General features: G+C 39.4%; 1 protein-coding gene across 1 annotated transcript in view; it reads right to left on the reverse strand.

Moving 5' to 3' along the window:
- The window catches only part of LOC132502721 (traB domain-containing protein-like), a 32,240-nt gene that overhangs the window by 15,370 nt on the left and 1,741 nt on the right, over positions 1–15,129 (reverse strand). The window lies entirely within an intron of this gene.

Genomic DNA, 15,129 nt, shown 5'->3' on the forward strand with positions numbered 1-15,129 from the left:
ACAGACTGCCAACAAACACATGAAAGAATGCTCAACATCATTAATCATTAGAGAAATGCAAATCAAAACTACAATGAGATATCATCTCACACCAGTCAGAATGGCCATCATCAAGAAATCTAGAAACAATAAATGCTGGAGAGGGTGTGGAGAAAAGGGAACACTCTTGCACTGCTTGTGGGAATGTGAATTGGTACAGCCACTATGGAGAACAGTATGGAGGTTCCTTAAAAAACTACAAATAGAACTACCATATGACCCAGCAATCCCACTACTGGGCATATACCCTGAGAAAACCATAATTCAAAAAGAGACATGTACCAAAATGTTCATTGCAGCTCTATTCACAATAGCCCGGAGCTGGAAACAACCTAAGTGTCCATCATCGGATGAATGGATAAAGAAGATGTGGCACATATATACAATGGAATATTACTCAGCCATAAAAAGAAACGAAACTGAGCTATTTGTAATGAGGTGGATGGACCTAGAGTCTGTCATACAGAGTGAAGTAAGTCAGAAAGAGAAAGACAAATACCGTATGCTAACACATATATACGGAATTTTAAAAAAAAATGTCATGAGGAACCTAGGGGTAAAACGGGAATAAAGACACAGACCTACTTGAGAATGGACTTGAGGATATGGGGAGGGGGAAGGCTAAGCTGTGACAAAGCGAAAGAGAGGCATGGACATATATACACTACCAAACGTAAGGTAGATAGATAGAGGGAAGCAGCCGCAGAGCACAGGGAGATCAGCTCGGTGCTTTGTGACCGCCTGGAGGGGTGGGATGGGGAGGGTGGGAGGGAGGGAGATGCATGAGGGAAGGGATGTGGGAACAGATGTATATGTATGACTGATTCACTTTGTTATAAAGCAGAAACTAATAAAAAAATAGAATAAATGGCAAAAATATCATTTCAAAAGATGCAGAAAAATAATTTGACAGAATCCAATAACCTTTCAAAATTAAAAAAAATAACCTCAAGAAATTATAAATAGAAGGAAACTTGCTTTTTTTTTCAACTTGCTAAAGGGATCAAAGAAAACCCACAGTATCTTACTTAACAGTGAAAGTCTGAATGTTTTCTCCTAATGTCAGGAACAAGACAAGGATGTCCACTCTTGCCATTTCTATTCAATATTGCACTGGGGCGGGGGGGTACTCAGCAAAGATGCAACACACATGATTAATTTATAAAAATGTTTTATTTCTATACATTAGCAGTAAACATTATGGAAAAAATTAAGAAATCAATTCCATTTACAATAGCATGCTATTTCATACTAAGAAATAGAATGAAAAAGAATAACATAGGAAAAAGAAGTATAAGACTTGTACACTTAAAACTACAAAACAGGGCCTCCCTGGTGGCGCAGTGGTTGAGCGTCCGCCTGCCGATGCAGGGGACACGGGTTCGTGCCCCGATCCCGGAGGATCCCACATGCCGCGGAGCGGCTGGGCCCGCGAGCCATGGCCGCGGGGCCTGTGTGTCCGGAGCCTGTGCTCCGCAACGGGAGAGGCCACAGCAGTGAGAGGCCCGCGTACCGCAAAAAAAAAAAAAAAAAAAAAAAAACTACAAAACATTGCTAAAAGAAATTAAAGATATAAATGAATGGAAAGACATTCCATGTTCATGGATTGGAAGAGTTAATATTAAGATAGCAATACTCACAAAATTCATCTACAGATTTAACACAACCCCTATCAAAATCTTAACTTCCTTTTTTGCAGAAACAGAAAAGCTGATCTTCAAATTCATATGGAAATTAAAGGGACCCAGAATAGCCAAAAGGATCTTGTAAAAAAAAGTTGGAAGACACACTCCCCAAGTTCAAAACTTGCTGCAAAATTGCACTGCAATCAGGACAGTGTGGTACTCATAAGGATAGATCAATGGAATTGAATTGAGGGTCTAGAAATAAACCTTTACATTTATAATCAGTTGATTTTCAACAAAAGCGGCAAGACAACTCAATAAGAATACTCTTTCAACAAATGAAGCTGGGACAACAGGATATCCACAAGCAAATGAATAAATTTCCACTCCTACCTCAATTATATACAGAAATTGACTCAAAATGGATCACAGACTTAAATATAAGTGTTAAGTTATAAAAGTCTTAAGCAAAAACATAGAAACAAATTTGTGACTTTGGATTAAGTAATGGTTTCTAAATACTATAACAAAAGTACAAGCAATAAAAGGGGGGAAAAAAGGAAACTGGACTATATCAATATTAAGATTTTTGTGCCACAAATGATACCATCAAAAAAGTGAAAAGATGACCCATAGAATGAAATAAACTATTTGCAAATCTTATACCTAATATGGGACTTATATTCAGAATATATTTTAAAATTCTTAAAACTAACAATGACAAAAACAAATAATACAGTTTTTAAGTGGCTAAGGATCTGAATAGATATTTTTTCCAAGGAAGATATACAAATGATCAATAAGTGCATAAAAAGATATTCAACATCATTATTCATAGGGAAATGCAAATCAAAACCACAATGAGATACCACTTTACACCCACTACAGTGGCTATAATTTAAAATACAGGCAATGACAAACATTGGTGAGAGTGTGGAGAAATTAGAAGCCTCACACATTGCTGGCAGATTTTTAAATGGTGCAGCCACTTTGCATAAGAGTTTGGCAGCCACTCAAAACATTAAATATAAAGTTACCATGTGACTGGGCAATTCCACTCCTAGGCATATACCCAAGAGAAATGAAAACATATATTCATACACTTGTACACAAATGTTCATGGCAGCATTAGTCATAACAGCCAAAAAGTAGAAACAATCCAACGCCCATCAACTGATGAATGGTTAAATAAAATCTGGTGTATCTATATAACGAAATATTATTCCACAATAAGAACAAATAATGTACAGGTACATGCTGCCACATGCATGAACCTTGAAAACATTATGCTAAGTGAAAGAAGCTAGTCTCAAAAACAACACCTTGTGTTTATATGAACTATCCATTTATATAAAATGTCCAGAAAAGTCCAGAATTGGAAAGTCTGTAGAGAGAGAAAGTATATTAGTGGTTGGGCTGGAGTAGTGGTTGGGAGGAAGTGGGGAGTACTAACAGGCATGGAGTTTATTTGGGGGAGACAAAAAATTTCTAAAATTAGATAGTGCTGATAGTTACACAAACTTGTGAATATACTAAAAAAACATTGAAATCTACACTTTAAATGGTTTAATTGTGTGGCATGTGAGTTATCTCTCAATAAAGCTGTCTAAAAATCATCATGGTTCATGGATAGGAAGACAACATTGTTAAGATGTCAGTTCTTCCCAACTTGACCTAGAGATTCAATGTAATACAGTCAAAATCCAAGCAAGTTATTTTGTGGATATCAACAAAATGATTCTGAAGTTTATATGGAGAAGCAAAAGGCCTATGATAGCCAACACAATATTGAAGGAGAGCAACAAAGTCACAGAACTGACACTACTTGACTTAAAGACTTACTATAAAGCTAAAGTAATCAAGATAACATGGTATTAGTGAGAGAACAGATAAATTAATGGGACAAAATAGAGAGCCCAGAAATAGATCCACACAAACACAGTCAACTGATCTTTGTCAAAAGAGCAAAGGCAATACAATGGAGAAAAGATAGTCTTTTCAACAAATGATGCTAGAAAAACTGGACAGCCATGTGCAAAAACAAACAAACAAACAAAGAATTTAGACACAAACTTTATACCTTTTGCAAAATTTAACTCAAAAATGGATCACAGGGCTTCCCTGGTGGCGCAGTGGTTGAGAGTCCGCCTGCAGATGCAGGGAACACGGGTTCATGCCCCGGTCGGGGAAGATCTCACATGCCGCGGAGCGGCTGTGCCCGTGAGCCATGGCCACTGAGCCTGCGCGTCTGGAGCCTGTGCTCCGCAAAGGGGAGAGGCCACAGCAGTGAGAGGGCTGCGTACTGGGGAAAAAAAAAAAATCACAGATATAAATGTAAAGCACAAAACTATAAAACTAGAAGATAACATAAGAGATAATCCAAGTAACCATGGGCTTAGAGATGAACTTTTAGATACAACACCAAAAGCACAATCTATGAACGAAAAAAATATTTATTAATTAAACTTTATTAAAACTAAAAATTTCTGCTCTGCAAGACACACTGTTGAATGAAAAAAAAAAGCCACAATGGAAGAAAATATTTGTAAAACACATACCTGATAATAGATTTGTATTCAAAATATATGAAGACCTTTTAAAACTTAACAAGAAAAAAACTACCCACTTAAAAACTGGGCAAAAGATCTAAACAGACACCTCACCAAAGAAAACATAAATATGGCAAATAAACATAGGAAAGGATGCTAAATATCACATGCCATTAGGGAACAGCAAATTCAAACAAGATACCACTTCACACCTATTAGAATGGCAAAATCCAAAACACTGACAACAAATATTGACAAGGATGTGGAGCAACAGGAACACTCAATAGGTTCTGGTGGGAATGCAAAATGGTACAGCCACTTTGGAAGACAGTTTAGCAGTTTCTTACAAAACCAAACATACTCAACATACAATCCAGTAATTGCACTCCTTGGTATTTACCCAAATGAGTTGAAAATGTCTATCCACAGAAAAGCCTGCACACAAATGTTTATAGCAGCTTTATTCATAATTGCCAAGATAACAAATATGTCTTTCAATAGGTGAATAGTTAAACTGTAGTGTATCCAAACAATGGAACACTATTCAGAGATAAAGACAAATGACCTATCAAGCCACATAAAGACACGGAGGAAACTTAAATGCATATTGTTAAATGAAAGAAGCCAGTCTGGAAAAGTCTACATACTGTATGATTCCAACTATATGATATCTGTAAAAGGCAAAACTACAGAGACAGTAAAAAGATCAGTGATTGCCAGGAGTTGGGGAGAGGAAGGGACGAATAGGTGGAGCAAAGGGAATTTTTAGGGCAGTGAAACTATTCTTTATGATTCTATAATGGTAGATATTTGCCATTATGCATTTGTCAAGACCCATAGAATGTACAACACAAGAGTGAATCCTAATGTAAACTACAGGCTTTTGTTAATAATGATGTATAAATATTGTCATCAATTATAACAAATGTTCCACAATAATGCAATACTTCAATAATAGGGGAAACTAGGGATGGGGAACTCTTTGTACCTTCCACTAAGTTTTTCTATAAACCTAAAACTGCTCTAAAAAATAATAAAATCTATTAATTAAAAAAGAAAAAGATCTGGGCTTGCCTGGTGAAGTAGTGGTTAAGAATTCGCCTGACAGTGCAGGGGACACAGGTTGGAGCCCTGGTCCGGGAAGACCCTATATGCTGCAGAGCAACTAAGCCCTTGTGTCACAACTACCGAGCCTGCGCTCTAGAGCCCACCAGCCACAACTACTGAAGCCTGCACACCTAGAGCCCATGCTCTGCAACAAGAGAAGCCACTGCAATGAGAAGCCCACGCACCACAATGAAGAGTAGCCCCAGCTCGCCACAACTAGAGAAAGCCCGTGCGCAGCAACGAAGACCCAACGCAGCCATAAATAAATAAATAAATATAAAAGAAAGAAAAAAGAAAAAGTTCCCCAGTCATTTCTCATGTGCAATCCTGTTGCATATCACCAATTCAAGCACACAGAGATGCTTGATTCTTGAGAGTGAGTGTTTGCTCTTATCTCTTTCCACAAGGAAACAAGTAAATAAATTATAAAATAATAATAATGTCATGTAATATTCGGTACATCCAAAAGAAAACATGTAATCTGCGTGTGAATTATACAGTGTATAGTAAAGTGAATACCGCCTTAAAAACTAGAATATCATGAGTATTGCTACATCCCCTTATATGCTCCTCCTCATCCTATCTCCTTCCTCCCGTCAAAGGGAATAATGCTTTTCCTGAGTTCTGTGTTTACCATTCCTTTGCATCTTGTGAAACAGCTTGGTGTTAGGAAGGCAGCTCTGGAACTTCACTGCCTACATCATTGCTATGGTGGTAGGCAGCTTCTAAAATGACCGCCAATGATTCCAGCCAGCTGGCATATTTACTCCTTTGTGTAATCTCCTTCCCTTGAGCAAGGACTGGACTTAAAGGCTTGCTTCTCTTCTGAGGAGACTATGGCAACCATGATGGGATGTCATTTCCAAGACTGGGTTGCAGAAAGATTCTAGCAGCCATCTTGTTGTCTCTCTCTTGCTTTTTCTCTTACTGGCCCTGATGGAAGCCAAGTGCCATGTATTGAGCCGCCCTATGGTAAGAATCACATACCGTCAGTCCAACAAACCCAAGGGCCTGCATCCTTCTGACTGCCACATGAGTGAGCTTGGAAACGGATCCTCCTCTAGTTGAGCCTTGAGATGACTAGCAGCCCTAGTGGACACCTTGACTGCAGCCTTGTAGGGAACCCTGAGCAAGAGGACCCAGCTAAGCCATACCTAGATTTCTGACCCACAGAAACTGTGAAATAATTTTGTTTTTTTAAGCTGCTAGATTTGGGAATACAATACTCTCCCCTTATCCACTGGGGAATATGTCCCAAGACCCCCAGTGGTTGCCTGAAACTATGGATGGTACAAAACCCTACATATACTATGTTTTTTCCTATATATAATACCTATGATAAAATTTAATCTATAAATTAAGCACAATAAGAAACTAACAATAATCACAAATAATAAAATAGAACAATTATACTGTAATAAAAGTTTTCTGAATGTGGTCTCTCTCTCTCCCTCTCTCTCTCTCTCTTTCTGTCAAAATATCTTATTGTACACTAGACAAACAGATGACTCATGTCCTGGGCATGGCGAGAGATTTCATCACACTACTCAGAATGACATGTACCTTACAACTTATGAGTTGTCTCTTTCTGGAACTTTCCATTTAATATTTTTGGACCACAGTTGACCATGGGTAACTGAAGCCACAGAAAGTGAAGCTGCAAATAAGGGGGTACTACTGATAATTTGTTATGCAGCAATAGATAACTAATATGGGCATTTTATTAGCTATGTGATCTTGGGCAAATAACTTATAATTTCTGTGCCTCCATTTCATAGCTATGAAATAAAGTTATCTTCTCATGGTGTCTAGAGAAGATAAAATAAGTTAATATACAAAAGGCTTAAAGTAGTTTGTGGTGCATAGTAAGTGCCTAGTAAATGGGAGTTATCTGTTTGGGTTGCATGATATATGTATGGATTCCTCACTGAAGGTGCAGCCAAGACCCAACCTCTCCTCACTTTAGCATGAACAGGCACTGCTGATGTTGGGATATTGGAGAAGGGGCTGCAGGTCCACAACATTTATGCCTGTTTATAAGAGCTTGCCCCCCTTTTTTGAGGTGGGGGGACTAGTTTCAGGAGCTGGTCCTCCACTGATAAGATGAAATTTATTGACGTTTGTCTAAACTGACTGTGTTCAATGTTCAGGGAGCTTCCATATCAAGAACTTGGGGAGTCCCCACTGAAGACACTGATGTTACAAAAGGAGAGAAGACCTCTCTGTTCAACCCCCAGTTTCCCTGACTGACAAACACAGATCTCTATAACTTCTTTTCATGGGTTATACCTACCATTCATCCCCAGCCTCTCTAGAGCACCTCAGACCAGAAGGGCCAGAAGCAATACACAGGGATCTGGGTATGAACACATGGAAGTTAAACAAGATACTGAGATGTGTAATTCCAAAATTTAGTGATTTGCTTATGCTTCAGTCATGGATTTATGCCCACTGCAAGCCAGGCACTCTGCTAGTTCATGAGGTTCAACACCAAATAAGTTAAGGGGCTTCAGCTGGGATTTGAGGATTCATGCAGATCCCTCACCTAAGTGTAGGGGTCTGTAGTCCTGTTTGCTTGGGTTCACCAGTCTTCCTTTCTTTCCCTAGTAGCAATACTGGGAAGTCACTAGTCCATAAAGCTATATGCATGGAACTTCCATTGAGCATTTTGCTGCCTCCCTTTTAAATACGAAAGGCACTGGGGCTCACAAGATATTTGAGGAACCGCTCTATCATGGAAGAAAGACTAACATAAGCAAACAGGGGGGGAAAATTGGGAAATAGAAACAAGGTATTGATAGATTAAAAAAAAACTGTGGGGCATCCCTGGTGGCGCAGTGGTTGGGAGTCCGCCTGCCGGTGCGGGGGACACGGGTTCGTGCCCCGGTCCGGGAGGGTCCCACATGCCGCGGAGCGGCTGGGCCTGTGAGCCATGGCTGCTGGGTCTGCGCATCCGGAGCCTGTGCTCCGCAGTGGGATAGGCCACAGCAGTGAGAGGCCCGCGTACTGCAAAAAAACAAACAAACAAACAAAAAAACCTGTAACTAATATCCTCAGAGATATAGGGAAAACTTAAAACAAGAACTTATAATGATTAAAGAGAAATAGTAAAAGAACTCTTGAAAATTAAAAATATTATAACAAGTAAACAACTCAGTAGAACAGTTGTAAGAGTAAGTTAAGGGAACCTCCAAAGAGACGTACAGAGCACCAGAGAAGTGAAAAATGGGAGAAAGTACAAGAAGATTATAACACCAATGAGAACAGCCAATATTTGAATAATAGAGGCTCCTAATAAGTACCTACTGTACAGCACAGGGAACTCTACTCAATACTTTGTCATGGCCTATGTGGGAAAAGAATTTAAACAAGAGTGGATGTATATACATGTGTAACAGATGCACTGTGCTGCACACCTGAAACTAGCACAACATTGTAAATCAACTATACCCCAATAAAAAGTTTAAAAAAATAACAGAAGCTCAAGAAAGAGAGAAACCAAGAGGGGAAATTATTGAAGCAATAAACCAGGACATGAATTTCCAGATTGAAAGGGCCCCCAAGTACCAGAACAAAGGATGGAAAACATCACCCACCAACTGACACTCAAAAAATCAGGAACAAGAATAGTATCAGACTTCTCAATATCAACACTGCAAGGTGGAAACAATGGAGAAATATGTTAAAAATCCTGAGAGTCAGGGGAGAGATGATCTCTATTCTATAATTTTATATTCAGCCAAACTGTTAAGAAAGTGGGAGGATATAATAGAAAATCATCTCACACATACAAGATCTCAAAAATAGTGCCTCCCATGAACGCTTCCTCAGAAAACTGCTAAAGGATGTTCTCCACCAAGTTGAGGGAGTAAATCAAAAAAGAGAAAGCCTGGCATCCAGGAAATCAAGAATTTAATACAGGAGAGAGTCAAGGGAATTTCCAATTTGATGATGAAGGGAAGTTCCAGGTTGACAGACGAGCAAGAAACCAAGTTGGAGCAGGAGGACCAAGAATTATATCAATACATAATTTTACATGTCAACATATTTAAGAGAAAATTATAATTCTGCCAGGGAGCTTGGGGATAAAATAGTGATAGGTACATAGAAAACCAAGTAAATGACAAATCAGGGCAATTATAACCCAAGGAAAACAGCAAAGTGTACAAGAAAAGAAATATAATCATGATACACCATGTAACTCAAACTGAGATTAATACAACCATAATAACATAAATATTGAATACTAATATTACCCAAAAATGATAATATAATCATATTAGGAAGATAGAAAGAAATGTGTTATGGGAGATAAGAGAGATATATCCTCTTCTTACACAAAAAGAAGTTAATAAATGGTAAGTAGATTTTTTTAAAAAAAACAGGATAAGCATGTTATTTAGAAACATGGAGTTAATACTGGAAGAAAACAGCTAAAAGAGTTGGAAATGGTTGCCTGAGGGAGAAAAAAAGTCAGGAGAAAGGAAAAGTGCTGCCTTCCCTTCAAAGACTTATATGGATATTTATTTTTTTAAACTAAGTACATGAAATTTAAATATGGACTGCATAGTAGATGATAGTGTTGAATTAACTTTAAATTCCCTAGTTATTATAATGGTATTATGATTATATAGAAGAATGCCTTTAATTCTTAGGAGATACATGATGAAGTATATAGGTATAAAGCAATACAATATCTGTAATATATTTTTAAATTATTCAGCAAAAATAAATAATAAGATAGGTAGATGATAGATGGGTAGATAGATAGTTGATAGACTGACAGAGATGAGAAAATAAAGAAATGTAACAAAATGTAATTGTTGAGACTAGATAAAGGGTATGTAGATGTTCACTCTACTTTTCTTTCAACTTTTCAACCATCTTTTAAATTTTTCAAAATAATATGTTTGCGGGAAAACCACAACATTTTATCAGGTACATTGTTACTCTGATAAAAATAAAACACTTGGTCCAATGCCTGATATATTTACATAGGCATGCTAGCTATTATTAGTATTTTTATCATTATCACCATCATTATTTCTCACCAAGTGGTCCAATTTAACAGATAAGAAAGTGATAGACCACTGATTGTTACTCCTGGATAATAAGAAAAAATATTAACCAAAGACAAGTTTTACTTCACCATTCACCCACCCACCTATCTACCCAGGGTCTAGGGCCTAATGTGTAGCACTAGAAACATAAGCAAATATGCTCTTTCCTCTTACATAATGCTCATGGGCCATACCTGAATGATAGTTGTGGTCATCTCTGGTTTGAGATGGTCCAGAAAATGACCAATGGCCTGGTTAAAGAGATATAAAGGAAGCAGAATCACAACTGTTGAAAGGAAATGTAGTTTAAGGTACCTCTCAGGTGTCCAACTTGGTGGATCTGCGTGAGTGATAGGATGTTGCCTAGAACGAGACCAGCCACCTTGACTTTTACAGTACCTTGTTCAGAGTTGCTTAAGGGTCTACGCTGACTTCCCACCCCAAGAACCATCCCAAGACCTGGAGCCTGTTGTGTCATAACTATTCATTCTAAATGTATTACATTCACACCTGGCCCTATTTCATGTTACCATTTTCTGTCCACTTGAGAAGAGTTGAAGGTCTTCCCAGAGTCTACCCGAACAACTTAATGACTTATGTCCTAAAAAAGCTCAGTAGAACTGCATATTTAGAAACACCAGTGTGTACCTCCCTACCCTGGTCACTTATAAATGTTTAGAAGTCCATTATAATAATGAGACAACCTCAAAGGAACTCATCTTCACGTGTCTCTGTTCCGAAGCATCAGATCGTATCTAACTGGTGTTTTCTGCCTCTAGGTTGAGTCCCTAACCTCTGAGCAACATGTCATTTGTGTGTGTGTGTGTGAGTGTGAGTGTGTGTACACAGATAGACTAGCAAGTATATATACAGTCGATCCTCACTATTCACAGATTCCATGTTCATGAATTCCCCTGCTTGGTAAAATTTATTTGTAACACCAAAATCAATACTTTCACAGTCATTTATGGACATGTCCAGAGCAGCAAAAAAATTGAGTGGACTGACATGCACATTCTCAGCTGAGGTTGAACAAGGCAACACTCTTATACTATAAACAAGTGTCTTATCTGAAGTCTATTTAGTGCCTCGCCCCATTTTTCTTTTTTTGCATTTTTTTTTTGCTTTTTCTGGTGATTTTGCTATTTTAAAAGGCCCCACAAGCATAGCGATGAAGTGCTGTCTAGTGTTCCCAAGCACAAGAAAGTTGTGGTGGGCCTCGGGGAGAAAATATGTGTGTTAGATGAGCTTCATTCAGGCGTGAGTTATAGTGCTGTTGGCCATCAGTTCAATGTAAGTGAGTCAACAATATATATTAGAGAAGGAGTCTTTAAAGAGAAACACGTAAAACAAGATTATGTATTGATTGGCTGACAGAAATGTTGCAGCCTGAGGCTCGCAGGAGCCTGACCCTTTTATTTCCCCTAGAAGCAATGATTCAGTATCCACTAAGTCAGAGTTTGTGGCAACTTTGTAGACCACAACCCTATAAATAATAAGAATCAATTATGCAATATGTGTTTGTATGTCTATAGGTTTATGTATGTATGTTATGTATGTATATATATATATACATATGTATATATCTTTCCAATGGCTCTTTGAAAAGTAATATGAACAGGTCCTCCTTTGCTGCTTGAATTTTTTCAAAACAACCACCAAATGCACTTCCCCCAAGGTCACATGTTAAAATTCTAGGATGTAGCTGAAAAGGGGCAGGAATTCAAATGACACGGCTGACAAGGGATTCATCTCCAAAATATACAAACAGCTTATACAGCTCAATATCAAAAAAACAAACAACCCAATCAAAAAATGGGCAGATATAAAAAGACATTTCTCTGAAGAAGACATACAGATGGCCAATAGGCACATGAAAAGATGCTCATCATCACTAATTATTAGAGCAATGCAAATCAAAACTACAATGAGGTATCACCTCACACTGTTCACAGTGGCCATCATCAAAAAATCTACAAATAATAAATGCTGGAGAAGGTGTGGAGAAAAAGGAACCCCCCTACACTGTTGATGGGAATTCCTTAAAAAAAGTAAAATAGAGCTACCATACAATCCTGCAATCCCACTCCCAGGCATATATCCAGAGAAAAACACAATTCAAAAAGGTACATGCACCGTAGTGTTCATAGCAGCACTATTTACAATAGCCAAGACATGGAAGCAACCTAAGTGTTCATCAACAGATGAATGGATAAAGAAGATGTGGTATATATACACACAATGGAATATTACTCAGCCATAAAAAAGAATGAAATAATGCCATTTGTAGCAATATGGATGGACCTAGAGATAATCATACTAAGTGAAGTAAGCCAGAGAAAAACAAATATCATATTATATCGCTTATATGTGGAATCTAAAAAAAAAGATACAAATGAACTTATTTACAAAACAAATAGACTCACAGACATAGAAAACAAACATGGTTACCAAAGGGGAGGTGGGGAGAGGGATAAATTAGAAGTTTCAACTTCAAATATACACACTACTATATATAAAATAGATAACCAACAAGGACCTACTGTAATAGCACAGGGAACTCTACTCAATATCTTTTAATAAGCTACAATGCAAGAGAATGTAAAAGAAGAATATATATATTTATACATATATGTATAACTGAATCACTTTACTGTGTACCTGAAACTAATACAACATTGTGAAACAACTATATTTCAATTCAAAAAAAAATTTTTAAGGGGGCAGAAATGATATAGGAAAAGTGTGGAAATGATAAGTGTGGCTAGATAAGTCAGAAAATCATCTCCCTTTGCAGAACTGTTCAGGCCCCCTCACTCTGAGCTGCACCCCTCACAACCAGCACCTCTAAGAACCCCACGGCTCTGGTCTGCAATCGTGTACCTACCGTGGCCCTTCACACTGCCCTCAGCCTAGGCCTCTATAGATTAGGGGTAATGATTGTTTCCCATGGGAAGAAAGGATGAAGGGGAGAGTCTTCCCCACCCTTCTGGCCTCGGCCATGGAGCATTCACTTATAGTGGGTAACAAGTACACAAACAACCCCAGGTACTTTATCTTGAGCCCTGGTCATCTAAGTATGATTATTTATACAATGTCTGGCTCAGAGTAGGCATTCAGCAAGTATGAACAAATTAACATCTTAGCATAAATAGTCATTCTTTCCCTTTAAAATATGATCCTGAAAGATCTGTCCCATTCCTAATGATGGTTTTATTATTCTTAAGGACATTTTCTTTTCTTTGCATCAGAGAAACACATCTTCAATTCTGCATCAAAAGTCACTGGGTAGGGGCTTCCCTGGTGGCGCAGTGGTTGAGAGACCACCTGCCAATGCAGGGGACACAGGTTCGTGCCCCAGTCCAGGAAGATCCCACATGCCGCGGAGCGGCTGGGCCTGTGAGCCATGGCCGCTGAGCCTGCGCGTCCGGAGCCTGTGCTCGGCAACGGGAGAGGCCATAACAGTGAGAGGCCTGCGTACCGCAAAGAAAAAAAGAAAAAAAAGTCACTGGGTAAAGACAGTTTGATTCAGTGACCTTGATTTATTGAAATTGCTTGAAGAGAACATCAGTGCCATAAACAGTGGTAAGCGCACAGCCAAGACGCCATCCAGTCTCAACTTGGCCCATGCTGGCACCCCTGTTCTCACAGCTGGCAACCCAGTCCACACAGCTGGCTGGCACCCCAGTCCACACAGTGAGCATCTAGTTTACACAGCTGGCTGCTAATCCTGTCCACACCTGGCTGGCATCCCAATGTACACAGCTGGCACTCCAGTCCATTCAACTGGCTGGCACTTAGATTCTCACAGCTGGCACCGCAGTCCACTCAGACAGTGACCCAGTCCACACACCTGGCTGGAATCCAGGCCCTCACAGCTGGCACCCACTCCACACAACTGGTGCCCCAGAATGGCAGCTGCTCCACTGGGAAGCTTCTCACTGTTCCTTGCTCTTGACAACAAAGTCTGTACTGGCCTCTGAACACACCTCAGGTGACTACTCTGTTCTCACTAAGCAAAACAAGCTTCAATGACACTCAAAGGGGGGTTAGGTAAGACACCTAGTAAAGCTTTCCAGGCAGAAGAGTTTAAGACATGACCACAAGGAACCTCTTTTATTGAGGATTCCCAGAAAGGAAAGCACTTACAGGTTTCCCAGATGGTGTGAATGTAGTTCTAGTAAGGGGCCTCTCGGAGCCCCTTTGACCTGAGCTGGGATGGAGGTTGTTCTCTTCAAGGTGTCCAGGCTACTCCAGGCACAGCAAAGTCAAAAGCATGGCTCAGGCCTGCATCAGGAGCAAAGGCCCTGTGAAGTCAGGCCCTGACCCTTGTGGAGGTATAGTGACCATGGTGTGGACACTCCACGTTGTCCAAAAAAACCCACCAGGCAAGCCTAGCACAGATGAACACTGGAGTCCAACTGCAGGTAGGAAGGAGCATCATGGGAGTCTGGGATGCTGGACCAGACAGTGCACAGTGGATCTGGAACAGTGCTCTTCTCAGATGGAACATACTTGGAAGGGCACACACACCCATTCCTAACTCTTTATGATCTTTAAAGAGACACCTGAATACAACACCTGTTGGAAACATGTAGAAGGGGAAATGCAGAAAGTACTTCCCGAAGCCCAGGCCAGGAATGTTGCTGAGAGAATATCCAGGAAGGACAGATCCCCTGAGCTCAGTGGCACTGCCACTCATTATCTTGGGAGTGCATCTTCCCCTCTATCAACCTTGGTTTGTTCAAC

The sequence above is a fragment of the Mesoplodon densirostris genome, chromosome 2, assembly GCF_025265405.1.
Source record: "Mesoplodon densirostris isolate mMesDen1 chromosome 2, mMesDen1 primary haplotype, whole genome shotgun sequence".
In the NCBI taxonomy this organism is placed as follows: domain Eukaryota; kingdom Metazoa; phylum Chordata; class Mammalia; order Artiodactyla; family Ziphiidae; genus Mesoplodon; species Mesoplodon densirostris.